Source organism: Camelus dromedarius, chromosome 12, assembly GCF_036321535.1.
Source record: "Camelus dromedarius isolate mCamDro1 chromosome 12, mCamDro1.pat, whole genome shotgun sequence".
In the NCBI taxonomy this organism is placed as follows: Eukaryota; Metazoa; Chordata; class Mammalia; order Artiodactyla; family Camelidae; genus Camelus; species Camelus dromedarius.
In genome coordinates, this window is record NC_087447.1 from 7,748,607 (window position 1) to 7,771,131 (window position 22,525).

The following is a 22,525-nucleotide window of genomic DNA, read 5'->3' on the forward strand; positions in this document are numbered from 1 at the left end:
GTGGCCCTGCCCAGTGCCAGCCTGACTTCTGGGCTCCCTCCTGGGTTAGGCTACAAGGCCTCCTCAGCTGGAGCAGGGTTTGGGAGGGGGCTCTCACCCTGGATTTCTCACTCCTTTGCACCCACCCCCTTCCCAGAGAGGGACCCAGTGAAAGCATATGGGCGACAGACAGCCCTGTCTATGGGGTCAGGATGGGCAGGGGCTGCACAGGAAGAGGCCCTGGGATGGGTGGGTGGCATCAAGGCCCTTCTTAGCAGCAGGGTCCTGGAGAGGGGGTGGGCTGTAGGGTTCATTCACCAGAGCCAGGCTCGGCTGGCTCAGGGAAGGCAGGTTAAGAGGGTGGGTGTGAGCGTGTGTGTGCAGGAGTGTGAGTGTGTGTGAGCGTGCAGGAGGTGTGGGCACGGTGAATATCTATCTCCCGTCCTGATCTGGTCCTGCCACCACTGGGACTGTGGATAACTCAGTTGTGGCCAGCTCTGGGCCTAGCCCACCCCACGCAGCTTCTCTGAGAGAATGAGCACCCCCCCCGCCCCCAATGAACCTGAGCCCCCTACTCAGGGCAGGGGCAGCCCAGCCCTGTCTAGGAGCCCAGCAGGCCTGCCGGCAACCAGATTCCCCTGAGACAGAACCAGTTGGTCTGGCAGAAGAGCATTTTTTTTTTGGAGGGAAGAGAGGGGGGATTAGGTTTGTTTATTTATTTGTTTGTTTAATGGAGGTACTGGGGATCGAACCCAGGACTTCGTGCATGCTGAGCATGCGCTCTACCACTGAGCTATACCCTCCTCCCCTCAGAAGAGCATGTTTTTAATGAAGGTCATCCCAGGAAAGCCACAGGCAGCTCCTGGGCAGGGTCTGCAAGGATCCTGGGTCCGGTCCATGTTTGATCCAGGATCCAGGGGTGGTGTGTCGCTTGAGGGGCAGCTGAGTCTAGAGGAGTCCCCAGGAGTCCCCAGGAGTCCCAGCTGGTAGGATGGACCCTCCGCTGCCACCCACAGCAGCTCCTGAGGCAGTTCAGCCATGGCTTCATCTTTCACTCATCTGTTCACCTACCCTGCACCACACTGAGCACCTACTATGTGCCATGTCCCCTATGGCTGCACCAGTGAGTAAGACAGACAGACACAACTCCTGCCCTCAACCCATCCCTGCCACATGGGGCCTCTGACCCCTCATCCCCAGCCCCACCACCACTCAGGACCAGCCAGCCAGGCAGCTCCCGCCCAGAGAGGCCCAGGGCACCCGCCACTACCCCCTGAAATCTCAGCTCTCCCCTCTACTCCACCAGGCAGCCCTTGGCAGCCCGCCCCCAGGAAAAGCCCATCCTGGCGCCAGGACTGGTTCCTGGGCAGCACTTCCCAGGCGTAACCAGGGGTGGAGGGTGGAGGGGCGACCAGTCCACGAGAGCAATTTGCTGCTTGTGTAGATAAATGCCGTCGTCCTCTCCTCCGAAGTGAGTCCCCCTTTCTTTTCTCTCTTCCTCTCTCCAGCTCTCGCTCTCTTTTTTTTACAGTTTGCTAAATCTGTTGTAATCTGGTGCCAACGATTAATTCAGGCAGAAGGAGGGAATAGGGAGCAAAAAACATGCTGTCACAGAGCTGCTTCTTGGGAGCAGAGCAGACGGGAACGGCCGGGGCCAGCACCTCAGCCACCCCGGTTTTAATCCCAGTTTCAATTAAGTACAAAGCCATCCCCCAGAGGCCCAGCCGCTGCCTCCCTGCCTGCGAGTCCCCCACCCAACCCCCAGAGGGCAGAGCCTACAGCACCTGGGCCCCTTCCGCCCTCTGGATGCCTGGGAGGCAGTGTCCCCTAGTGGTTAGCTGAGCCCCATACAGCTGGGTCCTGGTGCCTCCAGGAGACCTGGCCTTCACTCGCTTCCCCAGCCCCTCTGTCCAGTGCTCCATCCCCGAGCTGAGGGACATTCAGAGCCAGAAGAGGCTTTGTCACTGTCACCCATCAGTCTGTACTGGGACCCCTGCCCCATTACAGACAAGCCCAAATATTCTCCCTCCTGGCCCATCAGAGGCTGGGTCAGGCTGCCCACACAGGCAGACACACAGCTCTCAGGAACAGGGGACTGATCGAGCCCAGGAAGCCCACCCTTCCAAGGGCTCACCCAGGAGGACTAGGCAGAAGGTCACTGAGGCAGGTCCAGGAGTCCAAGAGATGGAGAAAGGCCAGCAGAGACCCAAGGAGGCAGACCACAAGCTCCAAACAGACCCACGGTCCAGATGCCTCCCCGGCCCCCTGTGCTCCTCACACCGGCCAAGGGGTCCACACGCAGTCCCTTATGTGGGTTCCGTCCTCCAGGCCCCTCGTTCCTGCCCCTCCTCCTCACCGACACTGCTCCACCTTCACGTCCTTGGCTCAAGCACCCCCTTCCCTGTTCCCAGCCCCCAGCAGGCTCCCCTATCAGCCCACCTCACAGGGCTGCCTTCCCACCTTCAGAGTCCAAGGTTCCGTGGGAGAGGAAGTATCTGATCCTGTCTGACCCCCACTCCCAACTACAGCTCCCTGAGGGCAAGACTTGCAGCTGCTCGTTTCCCTCCTTTCCTCCCAGAGCCCAGCACTGTACCTGGCCCCTGACCGTGACCCGTGCTCAATGCCAAATGAATGAATGAATGAGGGAGGGATGGACTGACGGAAAGAAAGACTGAAGAGCCAGGGAGCCAGGCAGGGCACCTTGTGAGCCAACCCCTTACCCCACAAAACAATGCCAATGGCGGGTGGGGTCTCCCCATCCCTCCCCGTGCCCCTCCCCCATGCTCACTGGTCCCAGCTCCACAGGGTGGGAGGCAGCACGCGCAAGTCCACGGTCGGAGTTTCAAAACCCAGGGCTGCAGCGAATCCAGCAAACAGCTTCCACAAGGCGAGTCGAGGCCCCCAAATGCTGACATCATCTGCAGAGCCGCTGACCCCAGGGAGCGGCTGGGCTCTGGGGGCCGCAGGCAGCGGTAAACAGACATCCACTCGCCGCTCAGGCAAACAGGCCTGCACAAACACGGCTCTCTCTCCGTGGAGCCCTCTCTGCTCCAGCTGCTGCTAGGGGATGCCATGCTGGCCCGCATGGGGGGCGGGGCATGGCAGGAGCACCCTGGGGTCACGCTGTCCTCTCCCCTGTCTTTTCCTCAGGCCATCCCCCCACCCCCCAGCCTTCTTGGGGTGACTGCTTCACAGCAGAGGACAGCATGCAGCTGCCTTATACCCTGGCACAAGCCGGAGCAGGCCTGAACTCTGTCTCAGGGAGAGCAACCCAGGTTCTGGGGGAGGGGACCCCCAAACTCACATATCAAGGGCAGCAAGCAGGCCTGAGGCCTGCACCAGCCTCAGCCTCCCCGAGCCCTGGCGGCTTTTCCCGATGGTGAGCAGCCCCCACCCACCCCACTGCAGGCATTTAGGACCTCCAGCCATGCCCACATCCCTCACACCCCTCCTGGTCTGTACACTTACTCACAGCCCACACACCCCGTCCCATGAGGGCTCCAAGGCAAAAACCCTCGCCCTCACCCCCATTGCTCCTGGACATCCCTGCTGTCTCTGGGGCTGGGCACTGGAGCTGACGACCCCAGCCAGCAGGTGGCTGAGATCCCACACGGAATGGGCTTTGGGGGCTGGGGGGTGGGGTGGTGGTGGCTGAGGTGGTCCTTCCTGCTACTCCGAGGCCTGAAGAAGCTGAAAGCCCTCAGCCCAGCATGAAGCAGGGGTGGGGATCACAGTGGTGGCCACACTGCTAGGCATAAACTCTGCTAAAAGCTTCACATGCATCATCTCATAGTGGGAACCCCTAAGGTGGATACTGGTATTACCCCACTTTACAGATGAGGATATCGAGGCCCAACAAGATCCAGGAACTCGCTGGAGGGCAGCAGGCCAGGCTGAGAAACCCTCCCCAGGAACCACAAATTCCTAGGACCCTGGAGCGGAAGGGTTGTTCCAGCCAGACCCCTGCACAGCCCCAGACAGGCCCCATCTCTGTGATCAGGCCATTTCTCAGCCCTGACTCTAGGGCAGCCTGGCTGGCTGGGGAGTTCCCAGAAGACACACACCACGGGGCAGGGCCTTCTTCTGCTCATAGTCAGTCATGAGCCATCTGCCCCTTCCCCAGGAAGGGGGCAAGCTGCCCTGCCCCTCCCAGCACTGCCTCCCTGCCCTGCCTGCTGCCTCTGCCTGCTGCCTCTGTCCCACCTGACTGGGCAAAGGTGGCTGTGCCCAGCAGGCCACAAGGGCTGCATCCTCCCCTGCACCAGGGAAGCCTCTTCTTGACAACTGCCACCACACTGGGCCTCTGCAGGCAGTCAGCCAGTTCCAAGCCTGCCTCTCTGTCCCTTGACACCCGCCATTTGAGGTCCCGTCCATCTCTCAGCTAACTTAGAGGTGAGTACAGACACTACCTGCCCCTCTTTTGTGCACCACCCTTCCCTCCTGTCCCACTCTCAGGATGTGCACTCATTCTCACAGCGTGCGGCAGCCGCTCTATCCCCCTGTGCAGGCAAGGAAGTGGGGTCCCCATGGGTGAAGGTTTGGGGTCACCCAGTGGGCGACAGAGGCTCAGCCACCAGACCTCAGTCTGCACAGAGCTGAGTCCTGCAGACCAACGCCCTCCTCACAAAGCCCTGACAGCAAGTGATGCAATGGGGTGACAACACCCCTCCCCACTGCCTCCTTAGAGACCAGCTGGATGGACCTCCCAGGAGCTGACGATGGGAGGCCTCAGGGGAGGTGTGGGGTGGCAGGGGGACACCAGGGAGAGCGCTGCTACTGAGGGTCAGTGCTGGAATCTGACCCCCAAACCCCAGCCCTCCAAGGCTTCTGCAGGTGCCCGCAGACCTTGGGGACCCCTTCAACCCAGGAGCAGGACATCTGTCAACCCCACCCATTTTATAATACATCCTGGCCACCCCCAAACTCAGCCTCAGGAGGTCAGTACAGTCAATCCATTTTACTGACAAGGGAAACTGAGGCTCAGAGAGGCAGAGGGACTTTCAACCAGTAAGTGGTAGGATGGAGGCATACAGACCGAGGTCTAGGGGACATCGCAGCAGACTACAGCAGCCTCAGGGCATGCCTGCTTAAACTCACGCTGGGGTGGCTTTTTACAGAAGAGTGTCCAGTCTCGGTGTCTATGTGAGATCACAGGGCCTGGGGTGCACATAGCTCCCCCCAGACACAGACACCCTGTCTGCCCTCCTCTCTCCTCCTCTCAAACCTGCCCATGGCCAGCCCTTCAGCCAGGATATGACAGCCCGTCAGACCTACCAGGGCCCCCTCTCTGCCTGCTCAGCTGGGCAGTAACCCCTCCTGGGCATGGGTCCTGGCAGCTCAGGCCATTTCCATTTAAACCCCTGAGGAAGCCCTGAACAGTCGCCCACGGAATCGGCACCAGCTGACAGGTGATGTTTGCGCCTCTCCTCCTGGGGCTGGCAGGAAGAGACGCAGTTGGCTTTTACTCCAGAAACCTGAGTCTGGAGCCCCTGAGTGTGGCCACCTTCCCCATGGCTGCTTGAGCAGAGAGGGGCATGCCCCAGCCCACATCCCTCTGCCAGTGGCATCCTGCATTCTGTGGGGCTCTGTGCCCCAACACAGGCAGCCTCCTCCCCAACTCCTAAGCCACCTGGGGAGGGAGAGAAGAGGGACTGGTCTCTGTTTTCCCTGAGGGTGCAGGGGCCAGGGTGGGACAAGGCAGGACCCAGCTGCCCCCTCCCCACCCCCTAGTCTAGGCTTTATTTATTCACATCAGGGCTCTGGCTTGGGCTACAGGGGCCTTGCACACCCCAGCTGGGCTATGTTCTCTTAAAACCACTCACCCTAGAGAGCCTCCCAGCCCTCCAGGGCCACCGAGAAACCTGGGGCAGCTCCCTGATGTGATGCTCCACAACTTTCTCCTCCTTGGAGAGCTGTGATCAGCCACGGTTCCCTGCAGCTGGGCAACAACCAACAACGCTCCCCAGCCTTCCGCCCCTGGGCCTCCAGTCCCCGCGAGGAGGGGCAGGCACCCGGCCTCCGGCTTGAGGGGGCACCTGCTGCCCACCGCCCCCCACCGCCTCCAGCCCAGCGGTCGCACTGTTCTAGCCGCCAGGTGCACCGCCCTGGCCCCCTGCCCCGCACCGGGCTGACCGTCCACTGCGCGCACAGGGAGGGAAGTTGGAGGCTGCTTATGCCCCCCTTGAAGTCGTTTTAAAAATAAAACCTCGCTCCAACCGTGACTCACGCGGCTGGTGGGGACCGGAGCGCGGCGCCCTGGCCGGCCGGCTGCCTCTCTCCGCTCGCCCTAGCCCGCCGGTTCCCGGGGACTGGGCCGGAGCCGAACCGGCAAGCCCAGCTTGGCGACCCCCGCGGGTAGGGGCTCCTGCCTGGGGGCGCAGCAAGGGCTCGGGCTCCGACCGAGCCCCCGCCCTTTCCAGCCTCTGATGAAGAGAGCGAAGCCGCTGGCCGCGCACCCGGTGCCACCCCGTGGCGAAGCCAGCGCCGCGGGTACTCGGCTGTCCACTCGGGGGCCCCCACCCCAAATCCCAAAGGCTGATCGGTCCCGGAGGCAGCTGGGCAAAGCCGGGCAGCGGAATCCCGCGGCGCCTCCCTGCGCTCCCCCACCCCGCCACGCTGGCCCCATAGCCCCGTCTTGCGCGCGCGGACCCAGGCCCCCCGCCCCGTGCATCCTTCCTTACCTGCGCAGCGGCCGGGGAGGCGGGTCTCCTCGGGAAACTTTGCGATGACAGCTGGAGCCTCAGGGGTTATTCCAAGGAGCGGGCGGGAACCGGAGCCCGAGGGCGCCCAGGGGGGCCCGGGAGAGGAGACCCCAGCGCTCCGCGGAGCGCGGTGGCGGGCCCGGGGCGGAGAGCGCGCGGCGGCGCATCTGCCCGGCTCGGGCGCCCGGCGTAGCCGCGGGGGGCGTGCGCGGGGGTGCGCCTGGCGGCCGGGGTGCGTGTGCCCGGGTGGGTGCGCTCGGCGGGGCGAGGGCCAGCAGCGGTGCTTGCGCGAGCGGCGGCGGCGAGCAGGGCGCGGGGAATCAGGCTGTGCGGCCGCCTCTCCCCTCGCGGCGGCGGCGGCAGCGGCGGCAGCGGCGGGGGCCGTGCGTGCAGGCGCGGAGCGGGGAGGGAAGGGAGGAGGGGGGAAGAGGGGGGAAGCAGCGGGCGGGGAGGAGGCGACGGGGGCGGGGGCGCCGCGCTGCGCACTGGCCGGCGGGACCCGGCGTGGGAGGCTGCGCCGCTGCGCGGGGACTCGGGCCCAGCCTGGGAGAATCGGCCTTCGCGTCCCACTCCCCCTACCCACCGCTAAAATGGATGGGGGTGGGCAGGGAGGTTGGGGTGTTGGTCCTGGGGGGAGGGGGGTAGGAGGGAGGTTCCCAAAGCCAGCCTCCAGCGCGGGGGCGGGGAGAGAGAGAAGGGTTCTCACTCACGCTCACGCGCCACCTCCCCTTACACCCCTCCTCTCTGCACCCACTCATTCATCCATCCTTCCACCCATCCATCCGTTCATTCATTCATCTGTGCACCCATGCATTCATTCACAAACAGGTACCCACCGCCTCCTCTGCGTGCCCGGGTAACCCCTTTCTCCCTGTCTGACGCCCCTTCCCCACTGGGACCCTCTCACCTGCCTTGCTCCCAGGTCAGATCCCAGCCTCGCTTTCCCCCTCATTAGCTGACTGTGACCTTGAGCAAGTTACTTAACCTCCAAATCTCAGTGTCCCCCGTTATAAAATGGGAGCATTAACAACTTACTTCCAAGGGTTAACAGCAGGGTGAAGGAGACCTTGAAAAGGAAAGTAGCTAGGGCCATGCCTGGCACACATTAGTGACAGGAAATGTCTACGCCTGTTGTGCAGGTTCCAGTGTGGTGGTAGGGGTGGACTAGACCTCCCTCCTCTGAGCCTGGGAAGTTCCCATGCTCTTGGCCTTCTCTGGGATACTGAGGAGTTCTCTGTCTGCCTGGCATCCCTAGACCAGACCTTGTCACAGAGCTCAGTCATCTGGTCCTGCCACCCTTCTCCCTAGAGGGCTGCTCTGAGTGAGTCCTTGCCTCTATCTAGAACCCCCCCACCTCCACCCAGGCCCCACTGCTTGCAGGTCCATGCCCAGACTCCCCACAATCTGGCTGGGACCCCTCCTCCCAGTCCCATCCCAGCATCTCCCACCCACTATCCCAACTGCAGGCCCATGTTAGACCTTCCAGGAGCCCAGCACACCCTGGGCTTTGCTGTCCTTTAAGGCCTGGCCAAGCCACCTCTCCTCTGGGATGCCCTCCCAGCTTCTCCCTAGGGGAAGATCACCCTAAGGAACATCAGCCCCTCTCTCCCCCGCATCCTGTGCTCTTCCATCCCAGGAGCAGGCTGAGGCCTTGCCTGAGGCTGCTGCCTCGGTCCTCTCAGTGAGCACCCCTTCATTGGCCCTTCTTGCCTCTCCCTCCTCACCCCTCTATCCCTGCTTCCCTCTCCTTATCTCCCTTTCTTCTGCTTTATACTCAATTCACCAAACAGCTATTTTTTCTCCCAATTTTTATTTATTGTCCAAACACCATCATATCAACAATAAAGGAAAGAAAAATCACCCACAACACCACCGCCCTGTGGCGTCAACAGCCTCCATTCTTCTGCTCCCTTCCAGGCTTGTCCATGCCCTGTCGGCTGTAACTTTTACAGAGATATGGTTTCCGTTCTGCCTCCCTAGACTCCCAGATGGACGTGAGGGCCCTGGGGCTCCATCATCCCTCCATCATGGCACTTAGCACCTTGCTGGGGAATTATGTGCCTGTCTTCCTCCTCTTCTAAACTGAATCCCTTGAAGGAGGGACTCCTTTCCATTCCCACCGCCCCCAGGCCTAGCACAGTGCTGGCACAAAGCAGGCACTCAGGGCCCCAGAGTGGAGTGGATCGTATGGATATAGCTGTATTTGACAGATTGCATTTAGATATCAAAATACCATCTTCATAATAGTGTTTTTTATGGCTGCATGATATTCCAACAAGCTGATGTACCCTAACTCACTCAGCCATGCCTGGCAGCTGCAGACAATTCAAAGAAAATTTATGGAGGTCCATGGTGCAGGGGGCTTTTTGGGGACCAAAGGCCAAAGGGAATCAGGCTCTGCTGGACCCCATCCTAGCAAAACCAGAAATCCAGCCAGGGGGTGGGTACCTAGGCAGTTAGGGTTTAGCAGGATCTTGCTGAAACAGACATCATTACCATGTGACTCCGGGATACAGAGGCCAAGTGCTCTGCAACATCCAAGGTAGCTTCCCAGGGGAGGTGGCTCTTGAGTTGGTCTTGGAGGGTCAGGAAGAATGTTCTAGGCGGACGCTTGAAGCTCATTTCAGCTTCAGGGACTGTGACGTGAAAGAGGCTAGGGTTTGGAGATCTGGAATTCTTGGTTGGAGTTGGGAGGTAGGAGTCAAGGGGGGCCATGGTGGAAGGTGAGGTGACTAATGTCAGCCAGGCCAGGTGTACAGGGCTCTGGACAAGCCTGGAGAGTCTGGCCTTTATCTTGGAAAAGGTAGAGTGCCAGGGAGGCAATGTAAGTATAGCAGGGGAGCTATCAGCCATGAGATTCAGAAAGATCACTTGTTCGTTCAACAAACACTTACTGAGACTCTGTGTGCTCTGGGGCTTCCTGAGGGCATGAGGCAGTGGTGAAGGCAGTAGGGTGGCCCTGGCCCAGGAGGACTGAGCCAGGCACTCATGAAAATGCTCTCAGCACGAGACAACACAAGCCACCCAGGGACAATTTGTGGCTTCAACCTTGGGCTCGCCAAGCCCCAGCTCCCCAGGCAGCAGTAACCTGGGCACTGTCTGGCATCCAGGTGCAGCAGGCCCTACCACTGGGCAGCCAAGGTCACACTGGCCCTGCTCGCAGCGCCCCAGCCTTACCCACCACCTGCCTACCTTCTCCGGAGTCCTCAGATGTGGATTCTGCCTTCTACCTTACCGCTTATCCACTGCTGACCCCCGGGCGCTATCTCAGTTCCTGCTCCTTTCCTCAATAGGGCCATCACAAGACCCCCTAAGGCTGGTGTGACAGTCTAATGAGGTCCTAAGAGGAAAGTGCTTTGTATACTGTAAAGTGCAGCGACAACACAGCTCACCATGATTAAACTGTTGTCAACCAAGATTCCACCACCCTCCACCCTGTGTGGGCCTGTTCTGGGTTGAGGGCAACAGAAGGGGCTGACCTGGTTCAAGAGAGGGGTAGGGTCTACCCCACTGGGTGGTCAGCTGGCATCACCAGGGACCCTTTAGTCCCAAGCTCTGTGCTGGGTGTCCAGGAATGAAGCCCACTGAGGAAGTGAGCAGGGGTCAGCACTACTGAAAAGGCCAAGAGCTGTTGTTCAGAGGGCATGGCCTTGGACTTCAGCCGACTGCCTGAGAGTCAGAGGCTCAGCCTCCCCCACAGGCCCCAGCTTCGGCGTCATTTCCAAAGAGGGGTAGACCTCCAGCCCCCAACTTGGAACCAGAGAGCCTCCTAATGGACTTTCTGCCCCATCTGTGGATTCTCGGTCTTGGAGATCACTGCCCTCCAAGATCCCCAGGGTCCCCTGCATCTGGGGGCACCTGATGGGGGCCCCCAGAGAATCACAGTCACTGATCACCTGGCCATCTCAGATCGGGGCCTCCCAGTGATACCCAGGTATACCCTGTGATGTTTCCATGAATCATGGGCATGTGGCCTGTGGGTTGGCTGGCTGTGCACACCTGGCTGGGCATACCAGTCCTCACTGAAAAGTCCCACCAGCTTCTCTGATCCAAATCTTAATGCCACCATGCTCCCCCTCCACCATTGTACACTAAACCTTTCCATCCCTCACAGCAGAGAGGGCTGGGACTTCTCCCCAGAAGCATGGGGTTTGGGTACAGGAGAGGCTAGGGTGGGTCCCAGCATAGAATTTCAGAGATAGCAAGGCCCCAGCCCGGGAGGAAGTCCTAGAGAGGCTGCTCAAGGGAGTGGGCACTGCAGGGACAAGTCAGGTAGGACGAAGCTAGCAACTCCCAAGGGTGGACACCGGGAGTGGTGGGGAAGGGTGGCCAGGGCAGCAGGCCTGGGCAGCCTCTGGCCAGGCCAGGAGCACCCCTACTCCTGCCCAGGGTGCTGAAACAGGGGTCCCGCTTCCCTGCACCCTTCTTCCTACTCACCCCTCAGTCCGGGGCTCTACCATCCTGTCCTTTGAGAGGCCTCCCTGAACCCACTTTTCCCAACTGGGCCACTTTGTTCCCTCTGCCCCCTCGGCTTCTCCTTGGTAGTGCTTCACTCAGTCTGTGCTTACAAGTGATTTGCGTGACTCCATTTTTCACATGTCTGAAATCGGGGCATGGATGGTAGTATGTTTTCTTCCTCAGTTGTACATGAAGTCTTGGTGAGACTCAGAATCGATGGAGCCCGTGTTCAGTGTCCTGTGTTTTATTAGTGTCTGTCTCTCCCAGCAGACTGGAAGCCCCCATGTGGTCACAGTCTGGGCCTCTTGTGGTCCCTGTGGGTCTCCAGCACCTGCTGCAGGTCCTGGGCACATGGGGAGACAGGCGGGCGTTGCTGAGTGTCAGGTTGAAACAGCCCTGCAGGCGATGGTGACAGCGCTGCCCAAGGCCAACCATGATTCCTAAAACTGCCCAAGATGATGGTTCCAGGGATTCAGAGGGAGGCCAGGCACTCTTCCAGCTATTGCAGTATGGCGGGGGTGGGGGGTCCTGGTGTGTGGGTATGGGGGGGCGATGGGAGGTGAAGGAGAAAGATCAGGGCTGACAGCTGCCATCCCAAGCCCCTGGGTGGGTGGAGAGAAAGATACCAGAGAGAATCAGAACTGGCCCTGGGCAGAGGCAGAACCAGGCCACCCGGGACAAGGGCTCCACACCAGCCCACCTTCCCCGGCACTGGCAGGACTGAGGCTGCTGCCTGGCTTGTCTCTGATGGGCCCTTCTCTCCCTTGGGAACCTCCTCTTCCTCCCACAAATGACATCACCACCACCCCCAACCCCCCACCTCCTCCAGACACCCGGGGCTGCCTCTTGCTTGCTTCTTCCCTTACCCACACACTCCTAGGCCACTATTCCCAGCAGAAGTGATGCTTCTGATGGTGATTTAAGCATTTCTGGACTCTGACTATCATTCACCTGCTACACACATCCCAGGTCAATCTCAGGAAGGGAGACATGAACTGTATTTAAAGGACAGTCCAAGTGGAGGGACCAGCATGTGCCAAGGTACAGAGGGCTGGATGACCAGCAGCTTGTGGACTGAGGTTTGTGGGAAGGGAAGTCAGAGGTGAGGCCAGAGATGCAGGACCGACCAGGAAGGAAGTTGGAGGGAGGAAAAGAGAGGGCATGTCCTCAAGATTTGGGGTGCCAGAAAGCAGTGTCTCCCTGACTGCCTGAGAGAGAAGGGGAGGGCAGGGTAGAGGATGGCGGGGTGGAAAATGGGGTTTTGAGATTGGAGCCTTGGAGACTTCAGCTGGAGCCAGGCCTTTGATGACAACTCTCCCACCCCATCACTGCCTCTTCTGATCCCGGCTGACCTTTTCAGGGGCTCAGGACCCTGTCCTCCTCTTCATCTCCTCCTTTCCCACCCCTGCCCCAGTCTGAGTTTACTGCCTTGGTCTCCTCTACTACCCAGGGGCTTTTGAGACTGGATGCCCTGAGTAGGCCACCTCCCCAGGGACTCAGACAGTTCCTGGGCCCTCCCCTTTGGGTTCTCTCTGTCCCCCAACCAGCTCCAACACCTCAGGGCAGCTGAAGCCCCTGAAGATGGGGGTCTGCAGATGGAGGGTCCTGAGCCCGGGGTCCCCCTCCCGAGTCCTGGTAGCCAGAGCCATGGTCCAGGGCTGGGGTTGGGTGGAGTCACTCAGGGCCCCTCACCTGCCCATCACAGGTGCAGCCAGGCCTAGCAGGTTCTGAGCTAAGTATACCCCTGAGACTGGGTGCTGGGAGGAGCAATGGAGGAGGAGGAGGGGAGGGAGGAGGGAGAGGCTGCCAGTGATGGGGGGGTGGGGGATGGGGTTGCCCAGCAACCACCACGCTGACTCTGCCAGGGAGGGATCCTTAAAGAACTGAGCGGAAAGGCTGGGCCTTGAAGGGCTGAGGCTCGGTCTCGAATACCAATGGCTGCCACCCTGGCACCTCCTCCTCCCTCCACGAAGTGGAGCTCCAGCTGGGAGGGCAGGAGGACCCAGGAAGGTGCCCAGCCTGGGGAGAACTAGGCTGGGGTCCTGTCTTGTCCCTATAGGGGGTATAGGGACAACCTGGGAGGGGGTAAGAAGGCTGCCCTGAGGCCTTCAAGGCAGGGGGCGCCCTGGATTCCCGGGCCCCCAGGGCCTGGGACAGGAGGGGACTGGGACTCCTCACCCCAACCCCTGGCCATCCCACCACAGGAGCACTCCTTCCAGAGCCAATAAAACTGCCTCTTCTTGTCTGAGTGACCTTGAATGAGCCACCTCCCCAACTTTGTGTCCTGAGAATTCCAGGTGGCCATAGGACTGTCAGTCAGGGGCTGCCCAGAGGCGGCAGGCCTGACAAGGCTGTGTCTGGTGGGTGGAGTTTCTAAGGAAGTCCTTCCTGGTATCTGACTTAAATACTCTGCACAGCAGCCACAGCTTTCCTCTACCTTTATGGAGAAGGGAATATCTGTTTGGTCTCAGTACAACACCTCATATTTCAAAAGCAACAAGGGTGAGGATTCGCTGTGTGGCCTCCTCTAGTTCCTTTCCTTTCAGAGTCTCAGTTTCCCCATCTATACACAGAGGGCTGGGCTTGGCCAGGGTGCCTCACTGGGCTCCAAGGAGGCACCTCTGGACTGCTGCCCTCTCAAAATCACCAGAGCTCCCTCCTTGCTTCCTGCAGGGGTAGAAGGTGGGGGGAGCAGCGAGGAGGCCAGAGCCCCTGCTGTTTCCTCTCACCAAAGTGCTCATTCCATCGACTGGATTGAGCCACATTTGGAAGCCCATCCCATGCCCAATCCAGTCCTGACTTCCCTTGGTCCTCTAATTGGTCCCTATGGGTCCAGCATTGCCTCTACTCCTGGCTCTCCATCAATCTCTCCTTGGCCTTTCAGAGGAGGCCACAGTTTCATTGAAGACCTGAAGGATGATACCAGTTTGGAAAGAGCTGGAAGAAGAGTGTGCAGGGCAGAGGGAGCAGTCTGTGCAAAGGCCCTGGGGCATGAAAGAGCCAGATCTATTAGAGGATGAGAGAGGAGATCAGGGAATTGAGGGAAACGGAGCATGGGATGCAACCATGCATTTGTGGAGGGGAACATGAATTTTATTCTAAGTGTAATAGGAAGCTATTTGAGAGTTTTAAGCAGGGAAGTGAACTGATCTAATTTATATTTTAAAATGATCATCTGAACAGCCACTTTGGAGAACAATTTGGGAATAACTATTAAAGTTAAAGAGGTGCATATACTCTAACCCAGCAGTCCTGATCCCAGGTGTATGTGAGACAAACTCGGACATGGGGTCTCACAGGCCGTATGCATGATGCTACTGCAGCCAGGTTAGCAAGAGAGACAAAACTCGACACACTTGACTGTTGCTCAGCGGAGGGATGGGTGGATGAGTGTGGGACAGTCCTAACCTGAAGTATTACAAACAGCACTCTTTCCTCCTCCCAACCCGTGGTTTGTTTTTTGCTCAATTATTCCCTGGTTATCTCCTTTTGGGAAGAAAACTGCAGCTCAGAGAGGTCAAGGGGCTGCCTCCAAACACCCAGCAAGCTGGGAGCAGAGGAATCTGTGACTCTTGGGTGGGTGTGCCTATCTAGGTAGGGGTGAGCAGAGTGGGAAGGATGCCTTCAGGACCCAGGCACACCACCCTCACCCCCAGGAGTAGTGGGTGAGAGGCCTCTCCAGGCCCCTCCTCCAGGATATATTTCCCTCGCCGCTGTCCACTCTCCCACCCGCCAGGGCTCCCCTGGGCCCCAGCCCCTCAGTCCTGCATAGATGGAGACTGCACCCGGCTGGCTGGGGCCCAAGTCATCTCCTGGTAATTGGGTTTCAGGGATGTTCGTGGTTATGCTAATGGTGGGACACTGAGCGCAGGCCCCTGGCTCCTGGGGGAGGGGAGGCCCAGACAGAAGCCAGGGTCCCACAGCACTGCAGACTCAGCACTTCCGTCAAAATCAGACTGCCAGATTCAAACCCTGGCTCCCTGCTTCCCAGCTGAGTGACCCTCAGCAAGTTACTCAACCTCTCTGAGCCTCCATTGTGTTATCTGTAAAGTGAGAAAAAATAATAGTATCTTCTCATAAGGCTCTCGTAGGAGGGAAAGATAAAATGAAAGAATCCACTGGAAACACTTGGCCCAATGCCTGACGCAAAGAATTTGCTCGATAAATGTGTCATTAACTATTTTTTGGTTTTGCTTCAAGTCTGAAAGTTCCCTCAGGAAAATGTGAACAGTGGCTAGCCGAATCTGTGTGATGAGCTAAGAGGTGTTTCACTTTTCTTTTTAAATATATTATCCAATTTGGGACAATGAACATGAATTTATTACAAAACAAAATACCAACAAGTAGAAGTGTCTGGAGAAGGGGCTTGGAGAGTGGGTGTTGAGGGGGATGGGGGCCCAAGGGTTTAGGGTCCAGCTTGGGGGCCACTGGCTGGGAGGTTGGATCTCCAGGGGCAGAACCCAAGGAACCCAGGCAGGAGGGGATGACAGAGGGGCCTAGGCCAGCAGGAACCACAGCCAAGTCACCTGCTTTGAGCCTAAATGGCTGACTAGGCGGCTTTTGTATGGAGGGGGATGGGGTAGGATGCCCAGGGTAGACCAGGGAGGGGACTGCAGAGGCGGAATGGACATGAGTGAATGGGCAGGGGTGAGGGGGGTCCATCGAGGTCCAAAAGAGCAGAGGAAGCAGGGCCTGGCACAGGGCCAGTGGGAGGAGGAGGCCAAGGGTGAGACTCTAGAAGGGGGCCCCAGCTGGGTACATTTCCAACAGATCTGAGGAATCCCAGGGCCCTACTCAGAGATGGAGTGAAGAGCTCAGTCCCAAGAAGCAAATAAGCCAAACCTGGCAGAGCAGGATGCTTAATGGTCCAGGCTCCAGAGTCAGACCAATGGGATTCAAATACTACCTCCACCACCATACCTGTGTGGCCTTGGGCCAGGCACTTATCTGAGCCTCAGTCTCCTCATCTGTAAAATGGAGCCATGCAACCAGCAAGCTCCCCATGGCTCTCCCTCAGGGGCTGGCGAGCAAACCTTGAAGATCAGAAGCTGCTGTTGTTTTGTTGTTGCTGTTATTAACCCCACCTGACAGCAGGCTGCTCTCACCTTTCTCCCTGGCTGATCGGGGAGAAGCTGGGGATCCTCCCTGCCAGGAGACCCCAGCTCCAGCGCCCATTGCCGCCATGAAGCTCTGCGATGCTCTAACAGTTTTACAGGCATTTTAAACTTTATCACCCATGCCCCCACAAGGCTTCACTTTCCCTGCAGATGAGGCAACCCGCTGAGGGTCCAGGGGGTGGAGCAACTGGGCCACAATCACAGCTGGGGGCGGGTCACAGGACCAGGCCCTACAAAGTACAAGGATGTTGGCTCCCCTCATATAAGCGCTGTGGCCTTGGGCAAGTCACTTCACCCCTCTGGGCCTGTTTCCGCATCTGTAAACAGGATGGGAAGGGGCATGTGTACACATGTGCACACATGTTGAGATGATCAGCAGAGGTCTGTGTGAAAGCCTGGTGTGGTAAGTGTGAGCCCCTGCCCCCCATGAGGGCCCCCCCGAGCCTGGGGTATGTCGGGTAAGCCTCACACTTCCCAGCAGACAACCCCACCTCACAGGACAGTGACCTTGGCCTGGGGGACAGAGCTTGTCAAACACGGCAACTGCTCATGCAGTTTGAGATGCCTTTGAAGTCTCTTGTTTTATCTTCAAAAATTCAGCACATTTCACATTTTATTCCATCTGCGGGGCGTTTCTAATCTAAAACATGTTTTAAACGGCTCGCCCTCAAGTACCGCGAACACCCACCGAAAGCCTGTGGGAAGTGGGGGAGGCAACGGTGTTGGTTTCCTGGGAATAAAGCCCACTCCCTCAAACCCCCCGGTGGGGCTGGGGCTGACACTACCCCGCCAGGCGGTTGGTCAGTCAGTCATCACCTTTCAGGTATCAGACGCTGTGCTTGAGTCTGGGGTGTAGGTGAACAGTGGGGTCTCAGCTGAGGGGAGGCAGGCCAGGAATGGGGCAGTTGCAATGCAATGGCAAGGGCTGATTGGGGGGTACACTGGTACTGGGGACGTACCAAGAAGGAGGTCTGGGAAGATATCACTTGGACAGGTGCAGTACCCCTCCCCCCAGGTCACCTTCCTGCCCCCATTGCCCTCTGACCTTCTCTCCCCCCACTTACTCTGCTTCAGCCACAGCGGCCTCTTGGCTGTGCCTCAAACACACCAGGCCGGCTCCTGCCCCAGGACCTTTGCACAGGCTGGCCCTGTCTGGCATGTGCTCCTCACAAACAGCTCCCCTATTCAGTAGGTCCTCCACTCCTTCTAGACGAGCCCCTATCTGCCTGCCCGCTACTCTCTCCTCCCTTCTATCCTCTTCGCAACCTCTGGTGCTAATGGGACTTCTTGTTTAAGTTTATTTTGTTGTTTCTCAACTGTCTACCTGCTAAATGACACACTCCATGCCAGCAGGGCCTTGCCGGTCTGTGCCTCAGAGCCTGGCATAGAATAGGGACTGGAGGCATCTTCGTCAAATGATAGAAAACTGAGATCTGGCCTTACAAGGGGCCAAGCAGAAGGGCTGGGTGATTTGGGGAGCAGCCTCCTTCCCCGAGCCTGGCTGGCAGCCTCCCAGACTTTGGAGGCCTGGAGGAGGGCATGGCAGCGGCTGCCGGAAGCCCCCAGAGGGGCTGTGCCTGCCGCAAAGTCACCACTGTGCCCGCTCACCCGGCTTCTCCCTGGCCCAGTAACCTGCTCAGCGCTTTCCTCGGATCACTGAGTCTCCTCTGTAGTGGCCCGGCCTCCACGCGGTGCCCTCGGCACTCCCCCGCCCCAGCTGGAGAATTTAGCCCCTGTCAGGGAGAAACCTAGGCAGCTCCAATACTGCCTCCTGCCACTGCCCTTGAACCAGCCCTGTCCCCTGCACAGCCCCCACCCCAGGTCCTGCCTCTTAGAACCCCCCAGGTGAGCTCTTCTGCAAGGCGCGGGGGATGAGAGCTGGGTCTTCAGAGCAGGGGGATCCAGGCAGCCTAGCTGAGTGACTCTGGGCACAATCATAACCTGTCAGGTTCATTCAGTAAATTGTTATAAATTGTTAGTGGACACCTGCTGTGCACCAGGCTCTGTGCTGGACACTGGGAACACACTGTGGATGAGACACACGGGACTCAGAGAGGAGGGTAGCAAGGTAGGCACTTACCTGGGATGTGAGGATGCTGGAGGCAGTGGTTCATGGCCCACCGGAGGGTGCAGCGGAGGACAAGCTCCAGACCTGGGTAGCTGGGTGTGCTCCTGGCTCTCAGGGTGGGGGATGGTGAGGGTCTCCTCCAGGCAGAGGGACAAGCCCATGCAAAGGCCCGGGGACCAGAGGAAATGGGGCAAGTTTGAGGACCTAGAGTGTGACCGAGAGAAAGGTGAGGGGAGAGAGGAAAGAGATGAGGTGATGGGTCAGTGGGTCGTGTGCCTGTGGTATGTGAGGGGCTGGTTCTTTATCCTGAGAGCCAAAGGGAGTTTTGGACCTTTAATCAGGAAGCTGGGGGTAACATAGGAGATGCTCACATTTGCATTGTGGGAAGATCCTTCTCCATGGCTCAGCTCTGTCATCTGTAAAATGGGCCAGTTAATACCTTCCACACAGGATAAGAATGAAATGAGCCTCTGTATGCCAGGACAGAGCTTACCCAGCCAGGCATTCCTGCCACCATGGGCCCTTCCGCTATAAAAATATTACATAACATAAAGACAAATACTTTAACATTTGATATTATGTATTTATATATATTTAATGTTATATATATGTTTTCTTCAACCTCAAAGTTCATTTTTTCCTTCCAATTTTAAGAGAAATTACATTTTCACAGTCCCCAGGGATGTGCCTACTTTGCTCACCTTGGCCCTCAAAGTGGGGACAGCTCTTCTGTTAAGGTGCTGCCTGGCAGGGCGGAGGGGGCAGGGGGCAGCAACCAGAAGGGGAAGAGGTGTCTGTGTGCCATCCTCCCTCTCCCCTCCTCCTCTTCCCCAGCCCGGTTCACAGGTTCACGCTGCTGCTGCCCTGGTTCAACCGCATTCTGGCCCCTCTGCTCCTCGCTGGGCCTGTGGAGAGTCAGGCAAAGCCGACCTTACTCTTCCCCAGCAAAGGCACCCCCACGGCTCCCCATCCTGACCAGGGAGATGCTCAGACTCATTAGGCCCTTTCACATGGGCCGTGCCCCCTCCGTGCCTTTCCTTCCCTGGAAGGTGTGCTGCTGCCTCCCTCAAGCCTCAGCTCACCTGCCACCTCCTCTGGGAAGCCCCCAGCCTGCAGGCTGCTCCAGCTCTGGTAACCCCCTCACGGGGACGTTTACACTCTCCCCCTACCCAACTCTGAGCTCTGGGGCTGTGTCTTGCTCATCACTGTGTGCTTGGTGGCCCCTGGCACATGGTTGGCACCCAGTTAAAAGGCTGTGTGTAGAAAGCGATGGAGGGGCTGCTGGGTCCCCTGCAGTGACAGTGGCCAAGCACTCCGGGTCTGGCCCTCTCCCTTTCACCAGGCAGTGGCCACGTGCCAGAACCTGAATGGGACCAGGGACTGGGGCACAGACTGGGGAGTGGCTCTTCCTGCCCACAAGGACAACAGATGCTGAGGGGTGGGGCAGGGGCTGGGGTTCCCCAGGTGCCCTGGGCCTGAGAAGGTGTGCAGTGGGCAGAAGGCGAAATTGGGGGTGGGGACTGCACTGCATGAGTGGCAGCGTAGGGGCAGAGAAGGGCTGGCAGAATGTGTGGGAGGCGGGGAGTGAGGCCCCCAGGGCACCCCTGGCCTGGTGGGCTGCTATCAGGGGACAGAGGATTTGGCAGTGGCTGGGGTGGACCTCATTTCCACCCCAAGGTCACAGCCCAGCACTGAGGCTCGGAGCCCGTCAGCTGTCCGGCGGAGCACGGCACATGCATGGTCACAGGCAGGGGACACAGCGGGGCTGGACCACCTCGCCGCGCAGCGGGACAGACACGCAGACTCGGATGGCAGGCTTCAGACCAGGCAGCTCACAGTCCTGGAGGCGCACACTCTAGCCCAGGAGCCTACGCCCCACCAAAGCCAGAACAAGCCTAAGCTCCCCCACTACAAACCCCCTGGTGAGGCCTGCGCCCTGTTTGCTCAGCCCCTCACAAGCTCGCTGACCCTGCTTTGCTGGGGCAGGTTTGGGTCCTTTGGGTGGGGCTGAGTCACAAACTCTGGCTTGGACTTGAAGTCTAGTGCTCGTCCACATCACACTCACCCATCACCACACCTCGGCATGACGGCTCTTCCAGACAGAGGGAGCACAACACACAGGGGTTTAGAAAATGGGCGCCGACAGTTGACTGCCCATGTTATCTTTGGCACGGCTCCCCGTTTTCAGTGTTCCCCCCAAGCCTCCAGGCCATCCCCGCAGCAGCCTGGCCCACCTGTGAGCGCCTTGCGAAGCCTTAAGGGGCACCATGAGGCCAGGTGTCCAGACCCCTGGGGAGAGGGCCAGACAGGGGTCGGGGGGAAAGAGGAGTGAAGGAACAGGGTCCAGACCACGGGGTCACTGCCATTCCCCCTAGTCCCCCACCATGAGACTGCTGGGCGCCATGGGCTGGGGGAAGGGGACACAGCAGACCGGCCTCCTGGGAGGCCTGCTGAGCTTGGGGACAGGCTAGTGACCAGGTCCTCTGTACAGCTCGCGTCTGAGCCCCCAGTGCTGGGCTGCACCTGCCCTTTTCCACCTGTGGCCAGTAATGGCACCTGCTACCTGGTCCCCCTTCCTCAGCTCAGGCTGTCCAGACCCACCTCCCTCCTCAGCCCTTGGATGTTCCTGGCCTGGTGAACATCAGATCAGTTCACCCCAGTCCCCTTACCCGGACAGGGCCACACACAGTGGGGTTTAGTGGGTACCAGGTAGGTGGGTGTTGGCATCTCCTTCCAAGAGGGGCCTGCAGAACAGCAGGTCAGTGCCCCCTCCCCTCCCACTTCGAGGCTCGCTGCCAGTCCATTTGGCACTGAGCCCTCCCCGAGCAAGAGCCAGCTCGCTTGCAGCCAGTGTTAATTAAGAGAGAGAGGTGATGGGGGGAGGTAGGGAAGGGCCATGGAGGGCAGCTTCCGACAGCTGCCAGGACCGCCCTGAGGGCCAAGGACTGGACCCAGACTGACCCAAGATGCTGGGGCCTCCCTGCTGGCTCTGGGGCTGAATAGTCCAGGTATCGAGCCCCTCATCTCTGTAGCCAACCTGCTGGGGCGGGGCTGGGTCAAGACTGATCTGGGGGAATCTACTGTGTGCTCTGCCTGTGTGTGGAGGAGGCAGACCCCAGCCTGGCAGTGGGGTTGGCAGAGAGGAGCCTCCCTCTGACGGTCCCTCAGGCAGTCTGCCTTGAGGTTGGTCCACTTTGTGCCTTGGCTTTGGAGTCAGAGAGACCCAGTTCTGAACCTGCTACTGTGCTTTGGTTTTCAACTTCTGAGCTTTGGTTTTCTTATCTGTAAAATGGGAGCAACAGCACCTCCCCTGTGGCTTTGTTATGATACTAAAAGAGATCAGTTTGTGCCTGGCAAGTAGCCTGCGGTCAGTCATTGGAAACGTGTTCCTGGGGCAGAGGCCACATCCGGAGCCTTTGGGAGCCCAGTCCCTCAGCGGCTTGCCGTGCCTGCCTGGGTGTCCCGCCGTGGTCCATCTCCTGCTCTCACTCTGACTTGGGCTGCCTCCCTGCCTGCTCAGCCCGCCTGCTCCCGCGTTCCCCGTGGCCCCCCACCCCTGCTCTGGGAGCGCCCAGCTGCTCCTCGCCTCTCCATCTTAATTAGCTGCTTGTATTAATCTTGCAAGTAACGTGGCAACTTGCAGCCCTGGGTTTTCAGTCTGTGGAATTAATTATTCCCCAAGTGAAGAGCTGTCAGCTCTGGGAGACCAGCCACTCAGAGCCACCCGACACCACTTAGCAGCGTCCACAGCTTCTGCACAGCACCCCGGGCCTGCGGCCTGGTCGGCCCGGAAATGGTCCCCGCTCCTGGCCTGGGCTCTGCTCCCTATTGACCTCCTACAGAGGGGCTGCCTCAGGACCTGGGAAGGGAGGGTGGGTTGCCAGAGCGGAGTCAGAGCTGATGGCCCTGCTTGGTGCCAGAACTCCTGGGGCCCGAGGGGCTGAGGCACAGCTGATCCCCTCCCCAACCCCGGGCGGCACCTGGGCCTGGGGAATGCACCTGCCCTGGGTCTCCCATCACTTGCTTTGATTAGCACCAGTGCTTAACGCAAATGCAGCTGTGTGGCCGGAAGCTGGAGCCCGGGCTGGGAGGGGCGCTGGCCTGCAGAGCCCTGACTTCCTGGCGGAGAGGCTGCCAGCTTCACTTTGCCCCTGCGTCAGCCCTGTGGGGAGGTGAGAGAGGCCAGCCGGCCAGGTAGAGCA

At 59.2% G+C, this 22,525-nt stretch overlaps 2 protein-coding genes across 4 annotated transcripts in view; one reads left to right on the forward strand and one right to left on the reverse strand.

Annotated features, from left to right (window-relative positions):
- Window positions 1-6,752, reverse strand: part of FLRT1 (fibronectin leucine rich transmembrane protein 1) — a 76,818-nt gene extending 70,066 nt beyond the window's left edge. The window contains exon 1 of the mRNA XM_031448213.2: window positions 6,660-6,752. The gene's annotated coding sequence lies outside the window, so the exon portion shown is untranslated. The remainder of the gene's footprint in view (window positions 1-6,659) is intronic.
- Window positions 1-22,525, forward strand: part of MACROD1 (mono-ADP ribosylhydrolase 1) — a 143,563-nt gene that overhangs the window by 106,138 nt on the left and 14,900 nt on the right. The window lies entirely within an intron of this gene.